Here is a 23947-nt window from a genome sequence, read left to right as displayed (position 1 = left end):
TGCCAGATGCCAGATCCAGCAAAGTAATGTGTTTGTGGAAGTCATTCTCGGTGCAATCTCTGGCCTACAGAGATCATTTCAGGCTTGGGCCTCCACACTGACGGCAGCCAGTCACCCCTTGTATTCTTTTCCCCCTCCAACTTCCTCTTCCCAATCCAAATCCCACCTTCCCCAGCCTACCAAAAGCACACAGACAGACTTGCATGCATCCATCTCAATGGACAAGGCTAGCACACACAAATATAAGCACCACAAGACACACCACCAGCATGCACCCAATAAATATCCACCTCCAGACACTGCAACAGTCATGACTTCTCCTGACACTGCTCCAGCATCACACACAGCCACACACACAACATCTGGCACACCTACAGATACCACATTATCAGTCACTGATCCGGACACCACACCTTTCATACCTATAGACACCACCCCAGCAGACCCTCAGACATTCCCCAGTCAACACACCAACAGACACCACAACCACAGACGCTCCTACATGCAGCACATCCACCATACCTGCAGTTACCACCCCAACAGACACCCACCAACACACCATGGCATTCCCTAGCACCTCTCCCACCCTCAACCCCAACCGCATAAACACCCTCATTCACCCACCCAACAGACACCCACCACACACAAGCACACCTCCCACAAACACGCACCAAAAAACATCCACACCAACACGTCAGACAACCACTCCCTCACCCTCCAAATCCAAACCCTCTTCTGATGATCATCCCGAGTGTCTGAGAAGGTTTTCCTCTGTGATCTTGACCTTACCCCTGTTCTTCACCCATACCACCCCCAAAAGGTCAATTTCCCTCCCAAAGGCCATCCCTTCCACCTGCAAGGCCTCCCATGCCCCCCTGCAAGCACCCATGCCCTTTTCTCAGCAAGAAGAAGTTGACCCCTCCCAAGAAAGTTCCCCCCTCCCAAGCCCACATCCCCCTCCCCCACCCTCTGATAATCCTTAAGGTGCCTGCCTGTCCCTTGATACCCCTACCTGTAGAGATTACATCGCAGTCAGGAGTCAAGTAGGGGCCCAACACTGTGCCTTTTGGGCAGGCATTTTTGGGCTGGCCTAATGCCTTAGACTACAAAACAGTTCCATTAATAAAGCCAACCAGTTTTGGAGTTTTGGATACACCTTTGGCCTGCATTTCCTTCCTTAGCTTTCTGTTATTCCTGCCTGCCATTGGTTGTATGTGTGTAGTTGTGTGTTTGGCTTGCTTGCTGCTCCATGTGGTGTTTTTTGAAGTATGTGAGTTTGTGTGAATTGCTGGTGTCCCCCAAATGAAGGGTGTGTGTTGTGTGATGAGTATGTGTTTGTTGCTGTGATGTTGGTGTCATGGCATTGTGTAATTTTTGTATTGATATGTGTCTTCTTTGGTGTTGTGTGATGTGGGCATGTATGGTGAATGACTTGTCCCCTGAAATGGCTATTTTCTATATGTGGTATGTATTCTTGAGTGTTCTCAGTGCAGACCTGGAGTGTGTTGAGTAGTGGTGGTTTGCTTTGCATTTAAGTGCACATGTGCCCATTTAGACGTGGGTCCCTTGCATCTGGTTAGTTCATATTTATGTCCCATGGAGTGAGTTGTGTGGGTTTTGTTGCCTGGCCCTTCACTCATTTTGTGACTGTGCAGGACAATAGGTACTGGTAGTGTTTGTCCAGTGCTGTGTGCATGTTGGTTGGTGCCTTGTTCAACAATATATGTGTCCCAATGCAGCCTCCTTTCAAGTATAGTTCTGCTGCTCCCACTACAGCTGTGCAGGTATTGTTGTAGTGATGCACTTTGTGTCTTTTGTCTCTTTGTCTCTGTGTGCATTGGGCATGGCATTGTTGGTCCATTGTGCTATGTGTGTGTGTGATGTGAGTGTCTATAGCAGTGTTGTTTGATGGTGGTGTTGTGTGTGTGCCATGACAGATGGATGTATATGTGTGTTATATGTGTGGCCAGTCGCTGGCCAATGTTGGTTGTGAGTTTGTGGAATTAATTTGTATATTTGCAGTTGTTGTGTAGTTGTTCCTGTGTGTGTATGTTGTGTGGCCTGCAGTGTCCCTGAGCCTGTGTTGTGTAGTTGTGCATATATGTGTGGATTGTCATGCAGTGTGTGTGTGTGCTTACTGAAGTGTATGTGTTGTGAATGTTTGGGTCTCTGTGTTTCACTATGTGAGTAAGTGTATCTGGAATGATATGTGTAGATGCTGGCCTTGGTGTTCCCTCCCTATATTGTGTTTGGTACTGGTACAAATTTGTTGGTGTATGTACTTCCGGTAGGTGTAATCCACATTGGCATTGTATCACCTGTCATTCAGAAAGCAGGATCAGTGTCATGACGTTAAAAAATGGCTCCATGGTGGCTCCTGACGTATATTGCTGTGAGCAGGTGATTGTCTCCCTTTAGACTGCTAATTTTTTTCCTGCTGATCTGTGGTAGTTGGACCACCGCAGTCACATTGGCGGTGTGCCACCTCGTAATAGGTGTGGTTGCAAAATGGTCTCACTGGCCTGTTTATGCCTCCAGAAGACCGTAACAGTCTGTGTGCCTCAATTTCCAAACTCGTAACATGGCTGTCTGCTCTGCCAGGCTGTTGGCGGTTGGATCGCCACCAACAACATGGTGGTCATGGGACCGCCAAACTCGTAATCAGCCCCATGATGACAGAAAGACCAAGATATATCAATCACAGCAAGGAAAGCAACTTGTTTAGTCACATGAGCTACACCTACAATCATGAAAGTACATCACTGCAAAGGATGATGTTGTAATTAATGAAAGGGGACACAACTACCCCTAAAATGCTACAGAAATAGAATAAAGGGAAGTATTGCAGATTATAAAAGAGGCAAGCACTAGATTCCAGGACCCCACAACATAGATTCTGAAAGATACACTCCCTATAGTCTCCAATCACGCCACAGGCCAACTACCACCTACAACCACCTTTAAACGTTTAATTGCATGAATTAAAAAGGCAATGAGTGAAACACCTCCTGCCCCTCAAAGACACCAAGACATCAAAATACCTGAACACTTGAACATCATATATGATGAGGAACTTTTCCTGTTATATGACAACCTAAACAAGGATAAATAATTCCTAATACTTTCTATCTCAGATAACTTACTAAAAATTAGCCAAACCTGGATGATGGAAGGGACCTTCTAGATTTGCTTCAAACCATTCACTGAGTTATACAGCATTCATGGTGAATATCAAAACTAAAACATCCGTCTTCTATAAGTGCTACTATAAAAAAAAAAAAAGTAGTACACACTACGAGCCCTTAAACCCACTTAAATGTAAAACAAATAACTACTACCCATAAAAACATTGTGACTTTGAACCAGTCATGATTCAAACAATTTTAGGCGTTATTCACATACTGCCATGCAAGGCTGTTACTACAATTTCAATCAAAACATGTGGAGATATCACCAACAATCTGCACTGTGTTGGGTATGCTACAAATTGTCTATTTGCCCTGGAAATAAAAGACAAACATGATAGCACTACCTATGTCAGTGTCACAGAGGTAGCTAACCCCTACAATTTTCAAACAGAAAGCCCTTTCTACCAACAAAACGAACATAAACTAAGCCCCCTAATAGATTTTTTCAAAGACACTTGGTTGGTAGACTCCATCGCTCTGGACATTGACCCCAACGCAAAATCAGAAAACAACGGTGTATTGTCTATGACAGAACACTGGCACAGAAAGCCAAGACAAACAACACAGTGTAAGGATGGCACAATGCCTTCCAATCCACAATTAGCAGAACCTAAGGTATGCTCTCTAAGTGTATAGCAGCCCCACATGAAGATCAAAACTACAAACAACAACAAATGGAGCGATCTGTACCCCCATTGCACCTAAAATTAGCACAGAAACCAAAAGAATGAATAAAGGAGATGATTACTTAGAAATGACAGCCAAAAGCATATTTTAAAATGCATATTAGCCTAAATAAACTCCCAAAAAAGTCTAGCAGAATCTTATCTAACACTACAAATAATTGTATATAAATAATAAAAATAATATTTTATTGTATCAGTCAAAATATTAAATAAAAATACAATTTGAAATAAGGCTGATGAAATAAAATAACATATATATTATTTATGTTAAAAACCTCACCAACCTAAAACCTCAAACAACAAACTCAATCTGTTGTGAAAAATATTTACAATTATTAATTATTTAATTATATAATACCAAATAATCATATAGCATTTACACAAATGATGAATTATTACATTTCCCGCCCAAAACAAATAAATTAAATGTGACTTACTATTTTCTAACTTCAGATCATCCTCTCTATCCACGTATTCAAAAAATATAATCCATCAAAAAGCTGGAAAAATAATTTCCAAAAAGCCCAAAAATATGCGAAAATAAGATCAATCCAATAGAGATCCATTGAAGAAATTCAAAGTATCCAGGAACCATAACGAACCTATAAACGTGTTTAAAAAAAAGAAACATGCCCGGAACCCCAAAAAAATGAAATCAAAGTAAAAAAAAAGTTTTCCTAGAAAACCAAAGCAGAGTTCCTTTAAAAAAATGCTAAATCTAAGGGCCTCTAAGGGCCCTATTACAAGGCTTGTGGTGTTGAGTCCGCCAGCATTGCGGTGGTGGTTGGACCACCGCAATCAAGGTTCCCGTTAGCATGGCTACGGTTGGAGTCGTGGTCAGCCACAGTGGTGCTAACCACAAGTCAGGTTTCAGCAGGCCTTTCCATGGTGAGGACCCCACCACTGGCCCCCGTGCCCACTACCCCCTGCAGACAGTGCGCATTCCAAGGGTACTGGAGGTCCCCTCTGTGCAATGGCATTTGCCTTTGATCTAAGAGGCGCTCCGGCCAATGTGGCTGCACAGTTTCCGTTGGGCTGACCGGTGGAAATCTTTGATTTCAGAGGTTTCTGCTGGTCTGCTCAGTGGAAACTTCGTAATAGGTCTGGGGTGCCACCAGTTCCACTTGTAACTTGTAATGGACCCCTAAATGTCCATATGACATGTTTGTACAGACAAGCATGCAAAGTGAAACAGAATGCCTGCCCACAAAAAATAGTTACATCAAAAATTACATACATGTTAGACCTGACAGCCTTAGGGAGGTCGTCCCCCAACTCGTTCCCTGCTTCCCTCCACTTTTCTGACACTGTTTTTGCTGGTTTTAGGACTCTGTGCACCTTACCACTGCTAACTAGTGCTAAAGTGCATATGCAATCTCCCTTAAACATAGTAACATTGGTTCATCCCCTATTGGCATATTTGATTTACTTTTATGACCCTAGTAAAGTGCGCAACGTGTCTAGGGTGTGTAAAATAACTGCTACTAGTGGGCCTGCACTACTGGTTGTGCTACTACATAAGTAGCTCCTTAACCATGTCTCAGGCCTGCAATTGCAAGGCCTGTGTCTGCAGTTTCACTGCCACTTCGACTTGGCATTTAAAAGTATTCGCCAAGCCCTAAACTACCCTTTTCCTACATATAAGTCACCCCTAAGGTAGGCCCTAGGTAACCCATAGGGCAGGGTGCTATGTAGTTAAAAAGCAGGACATGTACATGTATGTTTTATATATCCTGGTAGTGGGAAATTCATAAATTCATTTTCTGTTTCCGTGAGGCCTGCTCCTTTCACAGGTTAGCATTAGAACTCCCCTCATATATTGTTTGAGTGGAAGATTCTGATCAGAAAGGGGTAACCAGGTCATATTTAGTAAGGCCAGAGTGGTAATATAAAATCCTGCTTATTGGTGAGGTTGAATTTTATATTACTATTTTAGAAAGGCCACATTTGGAAAGTGAGCATTTCTCTGCACTTAAAATCCATCTGTGCCTTTAGCCTGTCTTTAATCAACGTCTGGCTGGTCGACAGCTCCCTTGTGCATTTCACACAGACATCCACAAACACGGGGCAGTCAGTCACACCTGCACTCATCTGCATACTGAATGGGACTTCCTGGGCTGGAAGGGTGGAGGGCTTGACATTTACATTCCAAAGGCTAGTGCCCTGCCCTCACAAAACGGACTGCCAAACTCCCTACTGGGACTCTGGCAGACAGGCATGTACTGAAAGGGGAGCTTGTGCTCTTCAAAACCACTCTGAAGTCTCCCCCACTTGAAATACATTTTTTGGTATATAAACTGGGTTCCTGACCCCCACCAACTCAGACACTTCTCGACATGAAACTGCAACCTGTCTAGAGGAACTGCCTGTCTACCCAAAGAATGATCTGGACTGCTTTGCTGAGAAGGACTGTTGCCCTGCTGTTTCTCCGCTGGCATGCTCTCCTCTGAATTTGCTGTGAAGTGCTCTCCAAGAACTTGGATTGAGCTTGCCTCCTGTTTTCTAATGGCTCAAGGCCAAAAATACTTCATCTCTTCAGGAAACCCCTTGTGTGCTGAAAATCGACGCACAGCCTGCCAGATATGATGTATATCTGTTATGAGAATGAGAAATCACAGCACAGCCAAACCGGAACAATGCACCCCGACTTCCTGAGAGACGATTTGACGCAGCGCCTGTCTTGCGACTGGAAATTCTACGCACCGCCGAACCGGATCCATGCACTGCTGAACCGGATTGACTCAGCCGATTCAGTGAGTGGAAAATCTATGCAGCGCCTGCCGTTTTACTGAAAATCCAATGCATTGCCACACCGGATCTGAGACTTCTTCCTGCATGCCCAGGATTTCCCCACATTGTCCCTTGGTGTCAAACAGTTCCCCACTTCACAATGAGGAATCAAGACTACGCGCAGAAGAACAACGCAAAGCCCCTTGCAGCGTGGAATGAAATAACACATCATCTGTGCCGCATGGGAAAATCCGACGCACATCCTATTTTTCCACGCATCTTCCTCTGCGGTCTCGGTGAGTGTTATTTTTGATGCAAACCAGGTACTTTGTGTAAACAGGAAACAACTGTTGATTTAGAAGATTTAAAACTCTTTTCAATCTTGCAAAAGTGATATTTCAACTTGTGCTTAATGAATTTTTATTGTTTTGACCTTAATTTAGCCAGCTAAATATCCTATATTTTTCCAAACCTTCGTGGGGTATTTTTGGGTGTTTTCACTCTGTTACTGTATGATTTATTGTACAAATACTTTAAACATTGCCTTCTAAGTTAAGCCTGACTGCTCTGTCCAAGCTACCAGAGGATGAGCACAGGATAATTTTGCTTGCTTTCTGACTTACCCTGACTAGGATTGTGGTCGCTACGTTGACAGGGTGCATACCTCTGCCAACTAGACACCCAATTTCTAAAAGGGATGCCCAGTGTTACAATTACTAGATGCTAACTATTTTAGTTCTGAAATACTGTGCGTAAAGTTTTTATGATAATAGCTTACTTAATCACCCACACAGCTCACATACACATACTGCATTTGCTAAACAGCTTCCTGCTTTTGTCATGGTTTGACTCACTCATAGGTGCCTGATTCCTTTCACAACTGTTTCATTGCGATTTCTGTATCCTTTTGGGGTGAAGTTGCTCGAGTACAACCACAGTTTAATCTAACCATTGTCTTTTTCATTCGTTTTTCTATCTCAAGGGTGTAGGACCTGTATGCCATTAAACAAGCCTGTGGTTTCTCATTTAGTTAATCTCTTGGCGTAAGTAAGATGTCTCTATGTAAAAACCATGCACTTTTTAAGCAGTGTTAAAATGATCTCAGGACACAGCTTTTCATTAATCAGTTTGGTAAAACGGAGAGGTGGAAGTCTGAAGATGGTATGGAGGATGAGAAGTGGAACAAGATCAAGGGCCTCATTATGAGTTTGTTGGTCCAACTACCAGACCGCCATATTGGCGGTCCTGAAAAGACCACCATGTTGACGGTCTCTAATACTGGCCTTTTGCAAGTTAACCAGGCAGGACCGCTGACTGCCAACCAAAAATGGCAGACCGCCAGCGGTGTGGCAGTGGGGAAAAAGGCGGTCTTACCTCAAACCCCGCCAGCCTAGCAACCAACTATAGAGTATATTAAAAGCACACAGCCACCATGGTGGTCCTTTATTGACCATCATCCAATGGAGGTCCGAACCATGCCGGCTTGTGGTCGGCAAAGTAGGAGACAACTGCTCATTGGATTAATTTGAAAACAACACAGCTGACACACATTGCCACACTAGCCACACCTGCAAAGGTCACTATAAAAGAAACCACTGCACACACCACAATCCATTGCATTTACACTGCAATACCCAGTAGCCAGATCACCTTTATCTTGTGGGCACATAGAGTAGACAACCCAATTAATTTCTCCATCCCATTGAACACGCTGCACACACCCTTGATCATTCGCCCACTATTGTAACTCCCTTGTTAAGCAAGTCCCTGTCACCCCAATTCTTTTTTACCACCATATCACATCTTAACCCCTTATATGCCATGGATGTAACGGTTATGTGGAGTGGCACAGCAGCGCTGTTCCACGGATGTAACCTAATGTCCTCGCTGTGACCTCAGTGATGGGCCACACTCACCCTCCCCGGGAGGGATGGCAATGGAAGCGTTTCTGCTGCCACCACGACCCCCCTCCTCTGTGACATGTGATGGCATCAGCGTGCACTGTGTGCTGAGGTTATCAGAAGTCACCCAGACGCACTGAAAGCACAGCCTCCTAGCACATAATTTCATGGAATTTGCAGCTGAATCATTTCCGTGCTACCCTGATCCCTCCCACAAAGATCTGATGCACGCCTATCATGCTAACATCATTAAGAGGCACCTGGAACTTTCAGGAAGCCATTTTGTTCCAACAAACCATTGGAGAAGGACTTAAGGTAAGGCCTATGTATTTGGGGGAGTAGGAAATTGTGCATCAAGGGAGGCACCATGGGAAAAAAAAGAGTTTCTCCTTTCCCCTTGTGTCTCACTTGAGTGCACTGCTGCTGTAGGGTCATATCACTGATAAAAAATTGCTGCATACAATTTTTTCTAAACGCAAAAATATAGGAAATTAAATATTGATAATAACAATATTAACTTCCTATACTTAACTAGTAAAACCATAAATATCGAGAACAAAGGATTTGATGTTAAAAAAAATAATTGTAAATTATATTGAAAATAGAAATATCAGAAAAAAATATTGTTACCTTTAAATAAACATATATATAAAAAATATTGATTCCCATATGCTCAAATACAATATTATTACCAGAAAAATAGAATAATCATTATTAAATATATTAAAAAACACTGAATACATAAAATAATTATTGGAAATAAACCTAAGGCATTTTATACACATTCTTATATTACATCAACAAATCATTACCATTCATCACAATAAATTATATACCTTAAATCATAACAATACAGTCCAAATAATATTACTGTTAAGTACAAACATTTAAAGCGCAACCTAAATAATAGTAAGTATATGTAAATACATTTATTTTAAAAACTAGCAAAATATACATCATACATTGAGCATAAAAACCTAAATATGCATTTCCATAGACGCACGTAAATGATAAAAATAAATGAAACTAAAACTAAATCAAGCAACAGAGCAAAAGTATAAACTTAGTCAATAAAATCAAACAAACAAATCAATAATGTAAAAGGTATGCTAATTTAGAAACCTAAATCTGCTAATCAGAACCTCAGTGGTTATGCTCTCTCTGCTTTCCAAATTGTCACTAACAGGCTAGTGACCAATTTCACCAATTCACATTGGCATACTGGAACACCCTTATAATTCCCTAGTATATGGTACTGAGGTACCCAGGGTATTGGGGTTCCAGGAGATCCCTATGGGCTGCAGCATTTCTTTTGCCACCCATAGGGAGCTCTGACAATTCTTACACAGGCCTGCCGCTGCAGCCTGAGTGAAATAACGTCCACGTTAATTCACAGCCATTTACCACTGCACTTAAGTAACTTAAAAGTCACCTATATGTCTAACGTTCACCTGGTGAAGGTTGGGTTCTAAGTTACTTAGTGTGTGGGCACCCTGGCACTAGCCAAGGTGCCCCCACATCGTTCAGGGCAAATTCCCCGGACTTTGTGAGTGCGGGGACACCATTTCACGCGTGCACTATACATAGGTCACTACCATGTAACATGTCTAAGATCATGGAATTGTCACCCCAATGCCATTCTGGCATTGGGGAGACAATTCCATGATCCCCCGAGTCTCTAGCACAGACCCGGGTACTGCCAAACTACCTTTTGGGGTTTCAATGCAGCTGCTGCCAACCCCTCAGACAGGTTTATGCCCTCCTGGGGTCCAGCCAGGCTTGGCCCAGGTAGGCAGAATAAAGGACTTCCTCAGTGAGAGGGTGTTACATCCTCTCCCTTTGGAAAAAGGTGTCAGGGCTGGGGAGGAGTAGCCTCCCCCAACCTCTGGAAATGCTTTGATGGGCACAGATGGTGCCCATCTCTACATAAGCCAGTCTACACCGGTTCAGGGATCCCCCAGCCCTGCTCTGGCGTGAAACTGAACAAAGGAAAGGGGAGGGACCACTCCCCTGACCTGCACCTCCCAGGGGAGGTGCCCAGAGCTCCTCCAGTGTGCTCCAGACCTCCTAGTTGTGGAGGCAAAAAAGGGAAGGATCCCACTCCACTATCCAAGAGAGGGAAGGATCCCACTCTACCACCCAAGAGAGGGAAAGATCCCACTCCACCACCCAAGAGAGGGAAGGATCTCACTCCACCACCCAAGAGAGGGAAGGATCCCACTCCACCACCCAAGAGAGGGAAGGATCCCACTCCACCACTCAAAAAAGGGAAGGTTCCAACTCCACCAACCAAGAGAGGCAAGAGGCCCCCTCCAACAGCAATGGGCAAGGAGCCCTCACCTCCAGCAGAGGCAGGTGGGGTTTCCTCTCCAACAGCAGTGGGCAAGGAACCCTCACCTCGAGCAGAGGCTGGCAGGGTTCCCCTTCCATCAGCAGTGGACAAGGAGCCCTCACCTTCAGCAGTGGACAAGGAGCCCTCACCTCGAGCTGGGACATAGCAGCCCTCACCTCCAGCTGGGACACAGCAGCCCTCACCTCCAGCTGGGGCACAGCAGCCCTCACCTCCAGCCAGGACACAGCAGCCCTCACCTCCAGCAGAGGGCATGTAGGCCACCCTCCAGGGACTGTTGTACAAGGACCCCCCTCCAGAACCGGTGGTCAAGTTCCCCACCTCAGAGACTGTGACCTTACACTCCCCATCAAAGAGAAATGGGCATGGAGCCCCCTCCAGAACCAGTGGGCAAGTTCCCCACTACAGCTCAGGTGCCCCCAATCCCCCTTCCCCCTGAGGTGCCTGGCCATTACCAACATGATGCCCCTACATAGTGTAGTGTGAATTTTGTCAGGAAACAAGTTGGGCTTTGGACTGTGCCCTGTGGCCATGTGGGCCTTTTGTACTTTGGACTGGCCATTGGCTCTTTCTAAACGGTGACTCATAGTTCTGGCTAAATGTTGTCCTTGCATTATTATGACATGTGTCCTGTGAGACTGGTTTTCCTCTGCAGCTGGTTGTGTTTATGGTGTGTGTGTGTAAGGTGTGTGTTGTGCATGTGTGTGTATCACTCTCCTTTTCCTCCCTCCCTCCTTTGTGTTCTAGGTGGCTGTACTCACCATCGTCGTCTTCGTCTGCGTTGGTGTTCCAGATGGAGCATGGCGTAGATGAGCATCAGGAAGACTTGAAGTTCTGGTTCAATGGTAGCGTTGATCTTCTCTGTGTCTCTGATGGTAAGTCTTTCATCTTCTGTGTTCTGTTTCCGCCAGACATTTGATGGAGTTGGTAGAGCCCCAGAAATTCTGGTGGTTTGCTTTGTCATAATGTGGTGGGCGATACCTTGTCTTCCACCTGGCGGTTGATGGTTACCTCCGTCGTGAGTGGTGTTTACACCCTGGCGGTTGGTGTGGTACATTGGCTGTCTGTGGGAGTGTTCACAGCCATGCTCATAATTTGGTGGTAATTACTGCAAGCCTGTTGGCGTTGTTACTGCCACTTTAACAGTCACCGCCATTGTCATAATGACCACCTAAGTGTGGAATATACAACAAACAGCCAGTTTGCCTTTGAATTAAAAACAATGATATTACTAGCGTATGTCCATGTCATAGAAGCAGCCAACCACTACAATTTATTGATAGAAAGCCGTTTCCAACAACTTTACACCCTAATGGATTATTTAAAAGACATTTGGGTTGGCAGACTGCATCATTTTAGACACAGGCGCCAACCCAAATTCCAAAATACCCTGCTGGAATGTCTAAGACAGCACAGGAAGCAAAAACAAACAATGGAGTGGAAGGATGGCACAATGCCTTCCAATCCACACTAGGCAGAACCCAACCTATGCTCTATAAATTTAGAGAAGCATTGCAAAAAGGGCAAAGCTACTGACAACTACAAATGGAACAATCTGTTAGCCAAATTGACCCAAGACATAGCAATCAAAACAAATGAATGTACAACATGCTACAATGTAAAGTCAAAGTCTTCATAAATAAAAAAAAAGGGTACACTATTTAGAAGTAGTGGTCAAAAGCATTAAAATTGATGATAACCTAAAAAAGTTTTACAAAATGTAAACTGAGATAACAAATAATTGTTTCATAAATAATACATACAATATTTTATTACTTCACTCAAAAAAGTTAATATAATGGCAATATTAATGAAGACTTATTTATTATTTAAAAAAATGTAAATGTCACCAACCAAGAAATAAAAATAAACTCAATTCATCACATACATTAATTACAGCACATAAAACACACAACTCCAAGTAGCAACCACATAATATTTACACAAAAAACTCTACTCAAAAGACATGAATTAAATAAAACTTAATTTTCTGTAGCTGCGGATCTCCCTCTGTCTCCATGTAGTCAAAAAGGGTAATACACCAAAAACGGGAAAAATGTAGTAAAAAATCAACCGCAAAATGCATAAATAAAACAAATCCAATACGCATCCCTTCAAGCAAACTAGGAATCACGAAATTATGAAAAACGTGAAAAACTGTTTAAAGAATAAAATCTCCAGGAAAGACGCCAAAAAATGAAATCAAAGTATGAAAGCTTTGGTTGATTAAAAACCAAAACAGATTTCCTTTAACCCGTTGGGTGCCCTGGATGTAACGGTTACATCCTGGGCAGCACCGCTCGGCAGCCTAAGACGTGACCATTATGTCCAAGTACGGGCCCTCGAGGGAAGCGCTAGCGCTCCCCCCGGGTGCCTCACACCCCTTCACCTGGGCATGGATGGAAGGGGAATAACTTCCCCTTCTACCCCAACTGCCCCTCCGTGGCGTCCGATGACATCAACACGCGATCACACGCTGACCTCATCAGAGGCCTGCCCCTCCACGGAGGAAAAATGCTGTTGCATTTCTCCTCTGATCACGTGGAGGGGCCGAGAAAGGCATCAAAGGAAAGGCGATAGCGATGCGCTCGGGCAGCATAAATGGCTATTAGACACCAAGGAGTTTTTTCTTCTTTGTATGCATAAGGGGAGCAGCTCCTTAAGAAAGGGCCACTCCCCAGGGAGACAAATTATTTTTAGGCCATTTCTGCACCCCCCCCCCGGGTAGATCAGTTTATCATAATTAGGCTGATCTGCCCCGGGGGGGCAGAAACCGCTAGACACCAGGGATATATGTAGTTAGAGGCAAAAAAAATGCCTCTAACCAGACTAGCGCCATTACCTGGTGAACAGCCACCAAAAATATGACTCCGGTCTTAGGAAAAACAGAAGTAATGCCCAACACCCCAGTGGCCAGAATAGGGGACAAGTGCGCCCTGGGCATGGCCATTGCACCCTGTGCCAAGATAGGGCCCGCAATGGCAAAAAAAGAAAAAAATATATAAAAATACTTACCTGGACTTACCTGGGAGGGGGTCCCCTATCCTCCAATGTCCTTCTGGTGGAGCAGGGGTGTTCTTGGGGCTTTGGGAGGGCACCTGTGGACCCATTCCATAGTGTTTAACCATGGAAATGGGTCCACAGGTCCCCTAACACCTGGTCTGACCCAGGTGTTAAATAATGGTACAAAGTAAGCTTTGCACCATTATTCAGCCTCTCCTCCCACCCATGTGGCATTTTAGCACAGGGGCATAAATATGGGGCTATGGGGATACTCCCATTTTTCAGATGGGAATGCCTACCTTGCACCTCATTGACGCAAGGTAGGTGCATGCATCCAAAAAATGGTGCAAACTCCTCTATTTTGATGTTAAAAGTGTCTAACATCAAAATCTAAATATAGAGTTAGGTTGGAGCCAAATTTGCGTAAGACAAATTACGCAAATTCGGCGCAACATAAGTGCATATATAGGCCTGAGTGTCCAACATCTTCCACAATTTGGTGTAGATAGGAGTGGGCAGAGTAGATCTTAACCCTTTATTGTCCAACACCTTCTCTCAAAATGCTTTAGTTTGGAGTGGGAATAGTACATTGTATTCCTTTAGTGTTCAACAACTTCCCCAAGATGGTTTAGATTGGAGTGAATATAACAATTGTTACCCTTTTACTGTCCAACAGCTTCCTTATAAATGGCATAGATTCGAGTGGAAATAATAAATCTGATCCCATCTAGTGTCCAAAATGTCCCACTTAATAGTGCAGATTGGATTTGAAACAGTACATCTTACCCCTTTATTGTCAAACACCTGCTCTAAAAATGCTTTAGTTTGTGGTGGGGTGTAATCATATTTGTTATCTTACATATGTTGTATCTGTTTATTCACATTTTTTCACAAGCATATTGAATATATACATTTTCATGACAGTCTGTACATTATATACATGCCAATTAGTACTATTCAATTAATTATTTTTTCTGGTACATTTTAATATATATTTTATACAATTTGTTGATATATATATATATTTATATATATATATATATATATATATATATATATATATATATATATATATATATATATATATATATATGTATATATATATATATATATATATATATATATATATATATATGCACTGTGTAGCAGGCTTGCAGAGATGCTGTAGTAGAGTTCATTGATATACTAAGGAGAGCATGTGATGATGGACCGGATGATGGTTTGATGGTTATACAAGCGTCAGGAGTGAGCCATATGAATGGATGTCTGACCATACAAATAAAGTGAAAGCAGGTGGAGGCGAATGTGGTAAGGTAGGTGTCCAGGATGATAAATTGGTGCCTGTGGTAGCTGGAGGATGAGGGTTTTGGTCCTAGTCATGTGGGCAACCATGGTGAATACATGTTACAGAATGTCATCACTCCTATGTTGTCATGTTGAGTATGAGAAACTAATCTCACATACAGGTAGCCGTGTTGGTCAATGGCATAATGTAACTACTGTGAGTAGTGTTGGTGTCTCCTGACAGTTAGTGTATGATTTGGGTGTCATTGGTGTAAGAGAAGAAGTAGAGTTTCTAGGTCAACATTATTCTTGTCAGAGGAGTCAGGCACATGTCCAAGAGAGTGAGGCAGAGAGAAACACTTTGCTGGACTCTGGGGATGTGCCACATGGGTTCTGAGGGAATAGAGTGAGCATGAGCTGTTGCATACTACCAATTCTGAAAGAGGCTATCCTCTTCTGAGATGCTCCTTAATTCTTAGTCTTGTGGGGTACTGAGTAGATTGTGTGTGTTAGAAGCCTATAAGATTCTCCAGTCAAATTTAGATTATGGCATGAAAAGGCCCTTCCCTTCACATGCAGTTCAGCAAGGTGGCTTGCTCTGTAGTGTTGTGTGGATATTTTTTTTAATTGAACCCTTAGCTCCAATAATGCACACAGTGCATGCAAGACAGTACAGCAAGGCAGCTTGGAGTGTAGTGCTGTGTGAAGGGCAGAGTGTAGGATAGTGTGAGGTATAATATTAATTAACATGTCTTGGCCAGGGCTAGGCCACAAACAGATAGCTAGATCATGGTGCAATGGCCTCTGCAGTGCTGCTAAGAAGCCACATTTGCAACAGTGCAGATAGCTAGCAGAAACATGGAAAATGTGGCTCATTCTTGACCTCACTCTTCCAGACAGGTCAGGAAGCTGCTGAGTTGTGGTGCTGTGTCTGAATTTTACCAAGGACCCTATCCCCCAGGCTACAGGGTGGCCTACTCTCCAAGCCTCGATAGGCCCTGGGAACCCCATTCCCCAGGTCCACTCTTTCATCCCCATCTGCGAGGACCAGGTGTACTTGTTTGAGGGAAGGTGCATACAACCACCTTCCCTGGGCTGATTTTGCTCCCAGTGACTCAGTCCCCCAGGGTTCAGTGAGCTTGTTTGGGCAGGGGAGCATGCGGCTCACCTTCCCAGACCGATTCCAGCCCCAGGGATAACATCCTCAAGCTCCATGTGCAAATTTGGGAAAGGAGCGGCGGCACACTGTCCCCTGCCTGGTCAGATTTTGTGCCCAGGGACCCCAAACCTTGGGCGTGGCACAATTGTGAAGGGGGAGGGGGTATGCAGACCCTCTCCTCAAGCAGATTTTGTCCTGAGGACCCTATACTCCTGGACCCAGCACTATATTCAATGGGAAGGAGGCACACAGCCCACATGGGCATTGGGAGGGGGAGCTGTACAACCCAGATTCCATAAATGGCAGCGGGAGCCTGGGAGTCAAATGGCTCAGGGGGGGGGGGTTGTGCTTCCACCCTATGCTTTTGCATTTGCCACCCTAAGTGCAACTGGTATACCCAGACTTGGGTCCTGGGCTCACTGTTTCACTGGAAACAAGATATACCTTGCTGAAAAGCCCTAACTATGGTGAACCCAGTGCTAAGTTGCTTCTGTTCTGGTTTAGGGAGGACCTGGCCTGGCAGTTCAGGCTGGCCTGTTCCCATGAGAAACAGGATCAATAATGATTTGTATAAGGCTGGGTCCAAACTGAGGTGGAACGGTGGGCAGAAAAAACAATCGGTTCGGATGTGGCCCCTAAGCAATCGCCAGTGGCTGAAACTAATTCTAGCATTCCATCTATCACCTTTTTGTTTTTGTAGTATGGAGTATGGCAGAATGGAGTGGATTACAGTAGAATATCGTATAGTAAAGTGGAGTACAGTGTAGTGGCATAAAGTGGAGTGACATACAGTGGAATTGTATACAATAGACTGGCATAGAGTGGAGTGAAGTAGAGCAGAATAGCATATATTGGAGTGGCAGAGTGGAGTGGGTACAGTGGAATGGAGCAAAGTGGAGTAGCATTCAGTGGGGTGGCATAGACCACAATAGCTTACAGTGGAGTGTTGTAGACTGGAGTTGCATACAGTGGATTGGGATACAGTGGAATAGTGTACAGTGGAGGGGCAAAGACTGGAGTGGCATAGAGTGGACAGGGATAGAGTTGAAAAGTGTACAGTGGAGTAGAGCATATTGGTGTGGCATACAGTGGAGTGAGGTATGGTGTAGTGGCATACAGTGGAAGAGCATAGAATATAGTGCTATACCATGCAGTTGCATAGAGTGGAGTGGTGTACAGTGGAATAACATAGAGTAGTATGGCATAGAGTGGAATAGTATATAGCAGAGGAGCAAAAGTACATAGTGGAGTGATGTTGAATGTAACACATACAGTGGAATGGCCTAAAGTTGAGCGGCATAGAGTAAAGTGGCGTGCAGTGGAACAGCTTACACTTGAGTGAGGTAGAGTGGTGTGGCGTAGAGTGGAATGGCATAGAATGGAGCGGTGTTGACTGGAGTAGTGTAGAGTGGAGTGGCATATAGTGGAATAGCGAATAGTGTAGAGAAGTTGACAGGAGTGGTGTACAATGGAGTGATGTAGATTAGAACAGTATACAATGTAGTGTAATAAAGTGGACTTCCATAGAGTGCAATACAGTAGAGCACAGTAGCCTAAAGTGGAAGGGTGTGCAGTGGAGTGGTCTACACTAGTGTGTCATAGAATGGAGTTATGTAGAGTGTAATAATGTACAGTGAAGTGGTGTAGAGTGGCGTAGATTCGGGTGGGGTATAGTGAAATAGCAAATAGTGGAGTGGCATACAGTGGAGTGACGAGGAGTGGAGTGGCATAGAGAAGATTAGCACAGAATGGAGTGGCATATGTTGGAGTTGTGTACAACGGAATAGTGTAGACTGGTGTGGCATATAGGACCTCATTACTACCCTGGAGGTCAGTGTTAAAGCGGCGGTAATACCGCCAACAGGCCGGTGGAAAAAAAATGGAATCACGACCATGGCGGAAACCGCCAACATAGACAACCACTTTAACACTCCAACAGCCACAGCTGTAGAAACAAACACTGGGGCGGTAACCGCCAACAGACAGGCGGAGGACAAAGTACCGCCCACTGTATTTCAACAAGTCTATCCGCCACCTTTTCCTGGGCGGAACCAACGCTATCAAAAGCACAGCGGAAACAGTTCACAGAAGGGAAACCACTCACCTCTCGAAACCCAATGAGGAATCGGGACGCCATGGAGCCCGAACTACAGGTGTTACCAAAGCTGCTCTTCCTCCTGCTCTATCAGGAGCAGGACAGACGTCGTTGGCGACCACGGTGAGTACTGCACCTACAACACGGGGAGGGAAAAGAGAGTGACACACACACGCAACAAGCAGTACCCCCACCTCTACCCTCACCCACAACACAATACAAACAAATACATGCAGCCACATTACATATACACCCCCTCACCCCCTGGAAGAACGCAAGGACAAAAGGAAATGATTGTAACAATTGTAATCATGAAAAATCTGATAGTCAAAAATCTAAATTCAGTATATACAAATATGTACACCAAGTACTCAAGTCCGGATAGTGTACCAATCATTGTCCGTGGACCACTGGTCCTGAAATGCTTGGGCGGAGCCCACACAAGATACCTGACTGGAAATGGAGAGAACACTGGTGGGGCATCAGATCGAAAATATACAGGTACCTCAGGGGGAAGGGGAGGGGGGCACCTCAGCCAGATGAACGCACAATGCCACTGCTGCACGTGGGGGCTCCATGCCCATTGTTGTATCCTGGGGAGTGCAAAGCCACAGTCTCTCAAGTCTCTCCAGTGGGTGGTTTGCCCACTGCTTCATCCTGGGGAGTGCAAAGCCACAGACTCTCAAGTCTCTCCAGTGGGTGGTTTGCCCACTGCTTTATCCTGGGGATTGCAAAGCCACAGTCTCTCAAGTCTCTCCAGTGGGTGCTTTGCCCACTGCTTTATCCTGGGGAGTGCAAAGCCACAGTCTCTCAAGTCCCTCCAGTGGGTGGTTTGACCACTGCTTTATCCTGGGGAGTGCAAAGGGGAGTGCAAAGCCACAGTCTCTCAAGTGGATGTCAATCTCCACTGGTTCAGGAGGGGGGCCTGGTGCCCAGAGTGCTTCATCCTGCCAAGGACTGAGGTAGTGGATGTCAATCTCCACTGGTTCTGGAGGGGGCCTGGTGCCCAGAGTGCTTCATCCTGCCAAGGACTGAGGTAGTGGATGTATCTCACCACTGGTTCTGGAGGGGTCCTGGTGCCCAGAGTGCTTCATTCTACCAAGGACTGAGGTAGTGGATGTATTTCTCCACTGGTTCTGGAGGGGGCATGGTCTCCAGAGTGCTTCATCCTGCCAAGGACTGAGGTAGTGGATGTATCTCTCCACTGGTTCTGGAGGGGGCATGGTGCCCAGAGTGCTTCAATTGCAGTGTGGCCGGTACAATTCCCTCACCTGGGTGTGTGTGCCACGAGATTGCTGAGGTACAGGTAGCATGATACGCCATGGAGGCAGCCACATACCCCACACTGCTGCGTCTTTGCATTCCACCTGCAGGTGCAAACAGTGATGGAAGTCATGCCTCATGGAAGCTGGCCAGGGTCCAGGAAGTCTCCTCCAGCCTCGGACGACTGACCACTGGGGATGGCAGCCGTGTCAGCGGTGGTGCCACTGTCCGAGCACATCGTGGGGCTGTTGGCGGTGCTTGCGGCGCTGTCTGTGGCAGCGGTGCTGGTGGTGGTGCATGGGTCAGCACATGCTGAGGGACACAGTGGGACGCCACTGGGGAGACTGTCGCTGAGGCTGTAGACGTGCCGGTGGCTGTGCAGGTGGCTGTGCAGGTGGCTGTGCAGGTGGCAGTGCAGGTGGCGGTGCAGGTGGCGGGGCAGCTTGCGGTGTTTGCCGCTACACAGGTTGGCGTGGTCGTTGACAGAAGGTGTGACACTGGTGCCTCAGTCAGTGCCACTGTGCCCTCTCCTTACCTGCTCTTGTGCTTTTGTCCCTTCCCCACCTTTGATGGTACCTCAGTTGTCTTGCCACTATCCCTTTTGTTTTTGCTGAGCCTTTGGTGGCTGCTAGGTGTGGCTTCTCTCCCTGGGATGTGGGCACCTTTTTCACCTTGGCAGGTGGTGGAATGTCCTTGGCCTCGCTATGTGGCACACTGGCACACCCTGATGGGTGGCGCACTCGATGACCCCGCAGTTGCTGGCACCACTGTGCCTGGGGATTTGGTGGCTTAGGTGCTGGGTTGGGACCTGGAAACCCTGGCCCTAGGGGAAGGATGGGGGGGAGCAGGTGTAGGGAAGAGGTCAATGTTAGCCAGGAAAAGTTTCTTAGACACACTGGGACGGGAAGATGGAGGAGGTTTGGGAGTGGAGGAAGAGGTAGTGGTTGTATGAGGTGTATATCTGCTGAATTTGCATGAAGGTGATTGGGCCGGAGGATGTTGTGAGGTGGATGGCTCTTGGGTGGTTGTGTGCCTGTACTTTGGGAGGAGGGCTCACAGACACACTGGGAGAAGACACTGGGAATGTGTGAATGGTAGTGGGGGTGGTGATTGCATGTGAGAGGTGTGTGGTGATGGGCGTGCTGGTGATGGAGGTAGTGGCTGAGGATGTAGTGCATGCAGGTGTGAGTGGAGACGAGACAGGGAGGGAGGAGGAGGACGTGGAGGAGGGGGACACAGTGGAGGCAGTGGATGTTGCAGTGTCTGCATGGGTATGGTGCTTGTGTGAGTGCCTGTGGGATCTGTGGTGCTTATGTTTGCCATGTCCACTCTTGTGTGTTGATGAGTGTGCATGCTGGTCTGATAGTGTGCTTGGGATAGGCTGAGGTGCAGGGGATTGGGTCTGGGTGGAGGAAGTTGGAGGGAGGAGGCTGGACACAGGGACAATGGCTGCCATCAGTGCTGAGGCCAGAGCCTGAAATGCTCTCTGTTGGGCTGCCTGCCCAGAATGAATGCCCTCCAGGTATGCATTTGTTTGTTGCAAATGCCTCTCAACACCCTGGATGGCATTCAAAATGGTAAATTGCCCAACAGTGAGGGATCTCAGGAGGTCAATAGCCTCCTCACTGACGGCAGCAGGGCTGACTGGGGCAGGGCCGGAGGTGCCTTGGGCGAAGGAGATGCCCATCCTCGTGGGTGAGTGGGCACAGGACACATGCTGAGGGGCTGCTGGGAGGGCATTGCTGGTAGGGGGGGTGGCGGCTGTACCTGTTGATGTGATGGGCACACAGGTGCCCGCCACCACAAGGGAGCTCTTATCAGAGAAGGAGTCGCTGTCACTGGTATATGCTCCTGTCCCCGCCGTGGAGCTCCCCTCGCCCTCTATCCCACTGGTGGCTTCAGACTCCGTTGCTTCACCCTCCAGGGCCAAGTGGATTGCAGCTCCCTCCTGCTCCGGTGCCACTGCTTCTCCGCCTGATGATGCTATTGCACACAAGAACAGGGAGACCACAAAAAGGGGGGGGGCAAAGACAGAAGAAAAACATGTTCAGTGCATGCAACACCACTACCATTGGCCGACACAACACACAGGGAGCAGCCCTCATCACTACGCCATGCATTAACAGTTCCTAGAAAATTCACCTGACCGTGGGGTACGAGGACTAAGCCTAATTGCTGCCCACCTGGAAGTCACAGGAGCCTGACTAGGTGTAGATGGCTCATACCACTAGTGGGGTTGGGGTGCAACATAGCCTGCCTCACAAGGGCCCTTGCCTACCAAGTTTGCCCTGGCCTAGGGGAACCTACTGCCCACCTCCCCCACCCAGACACCCCGAAAGCACGCAGAGTCAGCTGAATGAGAGTGTACTCACCCCCTTGTGGCTGCTGTGATGCCCTCAAGTGCCCATCCAACTCCGGATAGGCCACCGCCAAGATCCGGGACATGAGGGGGGTCATGGTGCGACAGGCACCCCTTCCACGTTGGGAGGCCATCCCCAGCTGGGCCTCCGCCGTCTTCTTGCTCCAGCGGCGCAGGTCCTCCCATCTTTAACGGCAGTGGGTGCTCCATCTGTGGTAGACCCCGAGGGTCCGGGTGTCCTTGGCGATGGCACTCCAAATACCTTTCTTCTTGACCTAGAGGAATGGTACAGGGGGAAAGGAAATTACTCACCCCTCCGGACCGTCATACTCATCTCGCACCAGTTCCCACCCATGCCCTGAGGTACATACACTCACCATCCACACATGCAGGCCTCAGCCCCACCCCATGTATCTTCCATCCACACCACTCAAAGCAGACATTGCCGATGCAGCATGCTCACAGTGTACTCACCTGTTTGTCTGGAGGACCGTACAGTTGCGTGTACTGGGGGAGGAACCCATCCACTAATTTCTCCAACTCCTCTGAAGTGAAGGCAGGGGACCTTCCCCCAGACACTGTAGCCATTGTCGCTTCCAGACACAGGTCACCGCAGCACTTGCAGTGTAGGTCCTCTCCTGGTGAAGGTCAGGTATCAAGTGAGTAAACAGACAGAAAATGGTGGTCATGTCTGCGGTGGTGCGTACCGTCACCGCCGGCGTACATCATCATTGGCTCCTGGGACCCATAGGGCCCAATGTTAACCAATGCAGAATTGTGTTGCGGTCTTGACCGCCCACCGCGACAGTGTACAACGTCAGCGCAGTTACCTCATATCTCCTTGTCCCACCTTACAGGTCAGGCAGCTGCCATTTCAGGGGGCCACATGGGATGGATAAAAACTGCGTCACACCTATCTAGGCCAGGAATACAGACAGATACCAGCACATTGCAGATTACTAACGTTTTTGCAATAAAACACATTGTGATACCTCAATGTTGGATGACTCTCTGCTCGCTGTTCTCCTCCATAGGGCACGTCTGCTGGGGCAGGTGATGAGATGGCTGCATCCTCCGGTGTACAGACCCCTGTACACCAGAGGATGTTGGATCTGTCAACAATGGAGGAGAGACACATCATTATCAAATACAGACTTGATCGTGCAACAATCCAGGAACTGTGTGCCCAGTTGGAGCGAGACCTGATGTCAGCTATCTGCCATCCCACAGGGATACCCCCTCTAGTGCAGGTCCTGTCTGTACTCCATTTCCTGGCCAGTGGTTCTTTTCAAACAACAGTGGCCATGGCATCAGGGATGTCCCAGCCAATGTTCTCTAACGTGTTGTCCAGAGTGTTGTCTGCCCTGCTGAAACACATGCGCAGCTACATCGTTTTCCCCCAGGTGGAGGATTTTCCCACAGTGAAAGGTGACTTCTGTGCCCTGGGACACATCCCCCACATCATTGGTGCCATTGATAGTACACATGTGGCATTTGTCCCCCCCGCAGGAATGAACAGGTGTACAGAAACTGGAAAAGCTACCATTCGATGAATGTGCAGATGGTGGGTTTGGCAGACCAGTTCATCTCCCATGTGAATGCCAAGTATCCTGGCTCTGTGCATGATGCTTACATTTTGAGGTATAGCAGTATCCCTTATGTGATAGGCCAACTCCTGAGGCACCGTGTGTGGCTAATAGGTGAGGTCAAGGTCCCAATATAGTTGACATGGGTGTCTGGGTATGGGCTTGTCCCTAAGGGTTAGTGTGTGTCTAACAGTTGTCCCTCGCCTTTGCAGGTGACTCTGGTTACCCCAACCTCTCATGGCTACTGACCCCAGTGAGGAATGCCAGGACAAGGGCAGAGGAACATTACAATGAGGCACATGGGCGAACAAGGAGGATAATAAAACGCACCTTCAGCCTCCTG

Source organism: Pleurodeles waltl, chromosome 4_2, assembly GCF_031143425.1.
Source record: "Pleurodeles waltl isolate 20211129_DDA chromosome 4_2, aPleWal1.hap1.20221129, whole genome shotgun sequence".
Classification (NCBI taxonomy): Eukaryota; Metazoa; Chordata; class Amphibia; order Caudata; family Salamandridae; genus Pleurodeles; species Pleurodeles waltl.
Note: the sequence above shows the minus strand (reverse complement) of the source record.